Source organism: Mesoplodon bidens, assembly GCF_964165515.1.
Source record: "Mesoplodon bidens genome assembly, chromosome: 4".
Taxonomy (NCBI): Eukaryota; Metazoa; Chordata; class Mammalia; order Artiodactyla; family Ziphiidae; genus Mesoplodon; species Mesoplodon bidens.
Window position 1 is genome coordinate 133,847,082 of NC_138160.1, and position 8,550 is coordinate 133,855,631.

General features: G+C 37.6%; 1 pseudogene across 1 annotated transcript; it reads right to left on the reverse strand.

Moving 5' to 3' along the window:
• Positions 1-5,453: 5,453 nt before the first annotated feature.
• Positions 5,454-6,267, reverse strand: LOC308616494 (signal peptidase complex subunit 3-like; annotated as a pseudogene). Its single transcript has one exon. The product of its transcript is annotated as a signal peptidase complex subunit 3-like (transcript).
• Positions 6,268-8,550: the final 2,283 nt, after the last annotated feature.

Sequence of the window (8,550 nt, forward strand, 5' to 3'; positions counted from 1 at the left end):
TATGAAAATTGCTACTCCAGCTTTCTTTTGGTTTCCATTTGCATGGAATATCTTTTTCCATCCCCTTACTTTCAGCCTGTATGTGTCTCTAGGGCTGAAGTAGGTCTCTTGTAGACAGCATATATGTGGGTCTTGTTTTATTATCCATTCAGCCAATCTGTGTCTTTTGGTGGGGGCATTTAGTCCATTTACATTGAAGGTAATTATCGATATGTATGTTCCTATTCCCATTTTCTTAATTGTTTTGGGTTCGTTATTGTAGGTCTTTTCCTTCGTTGTGTTTCTTGCCTAGAGAAGTTCCTTTAGCATTTGTTGTAAAGCTGGTTTGGTGGTGCTGAACTCTCTCAGCTTTTGCTTGTCTGTAAACGTTTTAATTTCTCCATCAAATCTGAATGAGATCCTTGCTGGGTAGAGTAATCTTGGTTGCAGGTTTTTCTCCTTCATCACTTTAATTATGTCCTGCCACTCCCTTCTGGCTTGTAGAGTTTCTGCTGAGAGATCAGCTGTTATCCTGATGGGGATTCCCTTGTGTGTTATTTGTTGTTTTTGCCTTGCTGCTTTTAATATGATTTCTTTGTGTTTAATTTTTGACAGTTTGATTAATATGTGTCTTGGCGTATTTCTCCTTGGATTTATTCTGTATGGGACTCTCTGTGCCTCCTGGACTTGATTAACTATTTCTTTCCCATATTAGGGAAGTTTTCAACTATAATCTCTTCAAATATTTTCTCAGTCCCTTTCTTTTTCTCTTCTTCTTCTGGAACCCCTATAATTCGAATGTTGGTGCGTTTAATGTTGTCCCAGAGGTCTCTGAGACTGTCCTGTGTTCTTTTCATTCTTTTTTCTTTATTTTGCTCTGCAGCAGTTATTTCCACTATTTTATCTTCCACCTCACTTACCGTTCTTCTGCCTCTGTTATTCTGCTATTGATCCCATCTAGAGTATTTTTCATTTCATTTATTGGGTTTTTATCGATGCTTGATTCATCTTTAGTTCTGCTAGGTCCTTGTTAACTGTTTCTTGCATTTTGTCTATTCTATTTCCAAGATTTTGGATCTTGGAAATAGAATCTTGGATCATCTTTACCATCATTATTCTGAATTCTTTTTCAGGTAGACTGCCTATTACCTCTTCATTTGTTAGGTCTGGTGGGTTTTTATCTTGCTCCTTCTCCTGCTGTGTGTTTTTCTGTCTTCTCATTTTACTTATGTTACTGTGTTTGGGGTCTCCTTTTTGCAGGCTGCAGGTTCGTAGTTCCCATTGTTTTTGGTGTCTGTCCCTAGTGGCTAAGGTTGGTTTAGTGGGTTGTGTAGGCTTCCTGGTGGAGAGGACTAGTGCCTGTGTTCTGGTGGATGAGGCTGGATCTTGTCTTTCTGGTGGGCAGGTCCACGTCTGGTGGTGTGTTTTGGGGTGTCTGCGGAATTTTTATGATTTTAGGCAGCCTCTCTGCTAATGGGTGGCATTGTGTTCCTGTCTTGCTAGTTGTTTGGCATAGGGTGTCCAGCACTGTAGCTTGCTGGTCGTTGAGTGAAGCTGGGTGCTGGTGTTGAGATGGAGATCTCTGGAAGATTTTCGCCGTTTGATATTATGGGGAGCTGGGAGGTCTCTTGGGGACCAGTGTCCTGAAGTTGGCTCTCCCACCTCAGAGGCACAGCACTGACTCCTGGCTCCTCAATTTGGGATGATTTGTTGTCTATTCATGTATTCCACAGATGCAGGGTACATCAAGTTGATTGTGGAGATTTAATCCGCTGTTTCTGAGGCTGCTGGGAGAGATTTCCCTTTCTCTTCTTTGTTCCCACAGCTCCCGGGTCTCAGCTTTGGATTTGGCCCCGCCTCTGCGTGTAGGTCACCGGAGGGCGTCTGTTCTTCGCTCAGACAGGACAGGGTTAATGGAGCAGCCGCTTCGGGGACTCTGGCTCACTCAGGCCAGGGGGGAGGGAGCACATTCTTTGTTTTAAAGTCTATTTTGTCTGATGTAAGTGTTGCTACCCAGCTTTCTTTTGATTTCATCTCATTATGGTTCCTCCTTTAGGTTTTTCATCATGGAAAATCTTTTCTGCTAGTCTTCAGTTTGTTCTCATAGATAGATGCTTTGTAAGTAGTTGTAATTTTGGTGTGTCTGTGGGAGGAGATGAGTTCAGGGTCTTCCTACTATGCCATCTTGGCCACTTCCCTCTAGAAACAATTTATTTTTGAGCAAAAAATTGCGATTGAAATAAAATGAAATTTAAAACTAAGTGGTTGAGGTTAATAGCAGATCAGACATAGCTGATGAAAGAATTAATGTACTAGAAGATGGTCAGAGGAAGTTACCAATAGTGTAGAAAGAGAAAAAAGAGGTAGAAAATACAGAAGAGAAGTAAAAGACAGATACAGTGAGAAGGCTTAACCTATATTTAATTGGAGTGCCAGAAAAAAATGAAGTGAGAGAAAATAGGAGTGAGGAAAATAAAAGGGATAATATGGTGGTTTTCAAATATGTTCATATTCTTTGACGTTCCTCCCTTTACTAGATGAAGCTTAATTCACCTCTTCTTTGCATGTTGTCTATATTTAGTGAGTTGCTTTTAATTAGTAAAATGTGGTGTAAGTAATGCTGTGGGAACTTTAAAATGAAGTCATTAAAAGAGAAGCTTCTGCCTAACTCTCTTTCTCCTGGATTGATTACTGTGTAGGTAGTCAGACACTGTGTCCTGGGGACACTATGTTGTATGTAGAGGCCAATGTTAAGAGAACTGAGGCTTTCTGCCAACAGCCAGCACTAACTTACTAGACATGTGAATTTACCACTTTGGTAAGCCAGCTCTAGTAAGCCTTTAGTTGATTGCAGCTTCAGCTGATTTGTGAAAGCCATCTTATGAATGACTCTGATCCAGAACTGCTCAGCTAAGCCACTCTTGAATTCCCTCCTGCAGAAATTGTGAAACATAAATGTGTATTTTTTAGAAACCAGTGATTAGTGAATTTTATACATACTAATAGAAAACTAAGAGATAATAATTCAGAATTTCTAAGCACTGATAACCGATATCAACTAACAGATTTAAGATTTCCAAAAATTTTCAAGCAGGGTAAATAAAAGAACATATTGTAATAAACATGAAGAAATTCACAGAAAAAACAAATCTTCAGAGAAGCCAGGGAAAATAAATTACCTTCAAAGGGAGTGGATGCTAGGTTAGGGGTCAGCAAAATTTCTCTAAAAAGGGCCAAAAACTAATTGTTTGGGACTTCGAGGGCCACGTAGTTTTGTCACAACCACTCAGCTCTGCCATTAGTGTGAGGGAAGCCATAGGTGATATGTAATGAATGGTCTTAGCTATATTACAATAAAACTTTGTTAATGAAAACAGGGTATGGGCTGGATTTGTTTGTGGGGTATAGTTTGCCTGCCCTAGTGCTAGAATGAAAGCCAAATTCTTGACAACAAAAAGGAAGCTAGAAAGCCAGTGGAATACTATCTTCAGTGTTACAAAGAAATATCTTCTATATTTCAAGGTATTTAAAAAACATTAAACTGTTTTCACACAATCAGTTACTAAATGAGTTTGCTACCGTCAGGTCCTCAGTAAAGTAAATTCTAAGGGAGAAACTTCAGAAGAAGGAAAGGGTCTCTGATGTAAAATTTGAGATACAAGAAGAAATAAACAATAAAGAGTAAAGATACAGGCACACCTTATTTTATTGGGCCTTACTATTAAGCTTAGCAGATATTGTGTTTTTTATAAATTGAAGCTTTGTGGCAACCCTGCATTGAGCAAGTCTATTCACACCATTTTTCCAACAGCATTTGCTCACTTCATGTCTCTGTATCACATTTTGGTGATTCTTGAAATATTTTAAAGTTTTCATTGTTACATTTGTTTTGGTGATCTGTGCTCAGTGATCTTTGATGTTACAACTGCAACTCACTAAAGTCTCAGATGATGGTTAGCATTTTTTAGCAGTATTTGTTAATTAAGGTATATATATATATTTAGATATGATGCTGTTGCACACTCAACAGACTACAGTATAGTGTAAATATAACTCATATGCAGTGGGAAGCCAAAAAATTCATGTGAATCGGAATACTTGCTTTTTTGTGTTGATCTAGAACCACATCCACACTATCTCTGAATTATTCCTGTAATGAACTTTACAAAAGTAATAGTAACATATTGTGAAATTTAAAAAGCAAAGAATCAATTGCATAGCAAATGCATATAAGTTAAGATGGTAGTAAATAAGTTACCCAAATTGTCTGTAAAGAAGAATGAAAATTTTTTTGTTTTTTTTTAATTTAAAAATTTTTTTTAAATTTATTTTATTTGATTTTATTTTTAATACAGCAGGTTCTTATTAGTTATCTATTTTATACATATTAGTGTATACATGTCAATCCCAATCTCCCAGTTCATCCCACCACCACCTCCACACTTCCCCTCACTTTCCCCCCTGGTATCCATACATTTGTTCTCTACATCTGTGTCTCTATTTCTGCCTTGCAAACTAGTTCATCTGTACCATTTTTCTAGATTCCACATATTTACGTTAATATACGATATTTGTTTTTCTCTTTCTGACTTACGTCCCTCTGTATGACAGTCTCTAAGTCCATCCACGTCTCTACAAATGACCCAATTTTGTTCCTTTTTATAGCTGAGTAATATTCCATTGTATATATGTACCACACCTTCTTTATCCATTCGTCTGTCGATGGGCATTTAGGTTGCTTCCATGACCTGGCTATTGTAAATAGTACTGCAATGAACACTGGGGTGTATGTCTCTTTTTGAAATATGGTTTTCTCTGGATATATGCCATTAGTGGGATTGCTGGGTCATATGGTAATTCTATCTTTAGTATTTTAAGGAACCTCCATACTGTTCTCCATAGTGGCTGTATCAATTTACATTCCCACCAGCAGTGCAAGAGGATTCCCTTTTCTACACACCCTCTCTAGCATTTGTTGTTTGTAGATTTTCTGATGATGGCCATTCTGACTGGTGTGAGATGATACCTTATTGTAGTTAGTTTTGTTTTTTTTTTTTGGTTGACTTAAGAGACTTTAAAATGATTTAGAATGATTTACAGCATATAAAGAGGTATTTAGTCTTTAGTGGAGAAAGTTGTTAGTCACCTGTCAGAAAAACAAGCATTGTGGGCATTCCTAAGACAAACGGAATAAAATTCATCACTTTTCGCTATTTTGTAAACTAGGCTTCTCACCAACAACTGTATTAATTTTTCCAGTATTCAGACATACCCTAAAAGAGGTAATAGAGAATGTCTGCTTCTAAATCACATCCAGTGTAAACTTGCATAAATGCAAGGCATAGAGTTCTTATAACTCCACAGGCACCTGAAAGTTTTAACTACCCTTCATGCTCACTTCATATTCCATAAAGAATAATGGAAATACAGGGAATACTTCAAATATAAATATTTCACAAATCCTTCTCATGTGGCTGTCTTATTCTTATAGTACTCCACTCTGATGGCCTTTGTTTGTTTTTGTTTGGAAAATTAAGTAGTACATTAACCTTTCCCTTCAAATATGCCTTTTGATGTTCATTCTTACACCAAAAAAAAAAAAAAGTTAACAACCCAAAACAAATAAAGATGCAAGGGAAGAGATAAACAAGATACAATTCATTAGGTATAAAAATATGCTGTTTCATATTCAGAATAATTTAATAACTCTTCGTTATTTCATATGTATCTGGAAATGGGACAGATACATGTCCTGATCCTGTCACAAGAGGTAGAATTCCAGCATTTGGTACAGTGTTCCAAGATAGGGTTAAAGTGACATTCCTCTTTCCCTTGAGACCATTTCCATCATCAAGGAAAAAATACTTTGTTTTCATATCTTTCAACAGCAGCTTTGGATTATCACCTCTCAGAACAATCTTGTCCCACAGAACAACCTGGTTCAGAGCATTATTTTTTGTTGAATATTCGGCTGATAAATAAAGAAACAACTGCTTAACATTCCAATCAAATATATTTTCTAGTAAGCAGTTATATCAAATGTAATGAATCCCAGATCACTTCTTCCTCTATGTCCAGTGAAGTCTTCTACATTTTTTAGCATGATCCTCGAGACGTGCAGCCGCACCGGGATGCTCCAGTCTTTGAAGGCAGTGGTGATGAAGCAGCCGAAGGTGAGCGCCGCCATCACGCTCAGCAAGAAGGCGAACAGCGAGTTCGCCCGTGACAGCACCATGTTCATCGTGGCCGACGCCCTGAAACCCGCTCCCCACGCACACCCAGGACCCTGTTCTGGCCGCGGTCTACCTCCCTGCGAGTCATGCTGCCTGTGCCATGCATTCCGGGGGGGCGGGCCCTTATTGTAGTTTTGATTTCCATTTCTCTAATGATTAGTGATGTGGAGCATCCTTTCAGGTGTTTGTTGGCCATCTGTATGTCTTCTTTGGAGAAATGTCTATTTAGGTCTTCTGCCCATTTTTGGATTGGGTTGTTTGCTTTTTTAATATTGTCCTGCATGAGCTGCCTATATATTTTGGAGATTAATCCTTCGTTAGTTGCTTCCTTTGCAAATATTTTATCCCATTCTGAGGGTTGTCTTTTCGTCTTGTTTATAGTTTCCTTTGCTGTGAAAAAGCTTTTAAGTTTCATTAGGTCCCATTTGCTTACTTTTGTTTTTATTTCCATTTTGGTAGGAAGTGGGTCAAAAGGGATCTTCCTGTGATTTATGTCATAGAGTGTTCTGCCTATGTTTTCCTTTAAGAGTTTTATAGTGTCTGGCCTTACATTTAGGTCTTTATTCCATTTTGAGTTTATTTTTATGTATGGTGTTAGGAAGTGTTCTAATTTCATTTTTTACATGTGACTGTCCAGTTTTCCCAGGAGCACTTATTGAAGAGGCTGTCTTTTCTCCATTGTATATTCTTGCCTCCTTTATCAAAGATAACGTGACCATATGTGTGTGGTTTATCTCTGGGCTTCCTATCCTGTTCCATTGATCTATATCTCTGTTTTTGTGCCAGTACCATACTGTCTTGATTACTGTAGCTTTGTAGTATAGTCTGAAGTCAGGGAGCCAGATTCTTCCAGCTCCATTTTTCTTTCTCAAGATTGCTTTGGCTATTCGGCGTCTTCTGTATTTCCATACAAATTGTGAAATTTTTTGTTCTAGTTCTGTGAAAAATTGCTGTTGGTAGTTTGATAGGGATTGCATTGAATCTGTAGATTGCTTTGGGTAGTATGGTCATTTTCACAATGTTGATTCTTCCAATCCAAGAACATGGTATATCTCTCCATGTGTTTGTATCATTTTTAATTTCTTTCATCAGTGTCTTATAATTTTCTGCATACAGGTCTTTTGTCTCCCTAGGTAGGTTTATTCCTAGGAATTTTATTCTTTTTGTTGCTTTGGTACATGGGAGTGTTTCCTTAATTTCTCTTTCAGATTTTTCATCATTAGTGTCTAGGAATGCAAGAGAGTTCTGTGCATTAATTTTGTATCCTGCTACTTTACCAAGTTCATTGATTAGCTCTAGTAGTTTTCTGGTAGCATTTTTAGGATCCTCTATGTATAGTATCACGTCATCTGCAAACAGTGACAGTTTTACTTCTTCTTTCCCAATTTGGATTCCTTTTATTTATTTTTCTTCTCTGATTCCTGTGGCTAAAGCTTCCAAAACTGTGTTGAATAATAGTAGTGAGAATGGGCAACCTTGTCTTGTTCCTGATGTTACAGGAAATTATTTCATTTTTTCACCATTGAGAATGATGTTAGCAGTGGGTTTGTCACATGGCCTTTATTATGTTGAGGTAAGTTCCCTCTATGCCTACTTTCTGGAGAGTTTTTATCATTAATGGGTGTTGAATTTGTCAGAAGCCTTTCGGCATCTACTGAGATTATCGTATGCTTTTTATCCTTCAATTTGTTAATATGGTGTATCACATTGATTGATTTGCATATACTGAAGAATCCTTACATTCCTGGCATAAACACCACTTGATCATGGTGTATGATCCTTTTAATGTGTTGTTGGACTCTGTTTGCTAGTATTTTGTTGAGGATATTTGCATCTATGTCTATTAGTGATATTGGCCTGTAGTTTTCTTTTTTTGTGACATCTTTTCTGATTTTGGTATCAGGGTGATGGTGGCCCCTCAGCATGTGTTTGGGAGTGTTCCTCCCTTTGCTATGTTTTGGAAGAGTTTGAAAAGGATAGGTGTTAGCTCTTCTCTAAATGTTTGATAGAATTCGCCTGTGAAGCCATCTGGTCCTGGGCTTTTGTTTGTTGGAAGATCTTTTATCACAGCTTCAATTTCAGTGCTTGTGATAGGTCTGTTTATATTTTCTATTTCTTCCCGGTTCAGTCTTGGGAGGTAGTGCTTTTCTAAGAATTTGTCCATTTCTTCCAGGTTCATTTTATTGGCATATAGTTGCTTGTAGTAATCTCTCATGATCCTTTGTATTTCTGCAGTGTGATTTGTTACTTCTCCTTTTTCTTTTCTAATTCTGTTGATCTGAATCTTCTCCCTTTTCTTCTTGATGAGGCTGGCTAATGGTTTATCAATTTTGTTTAT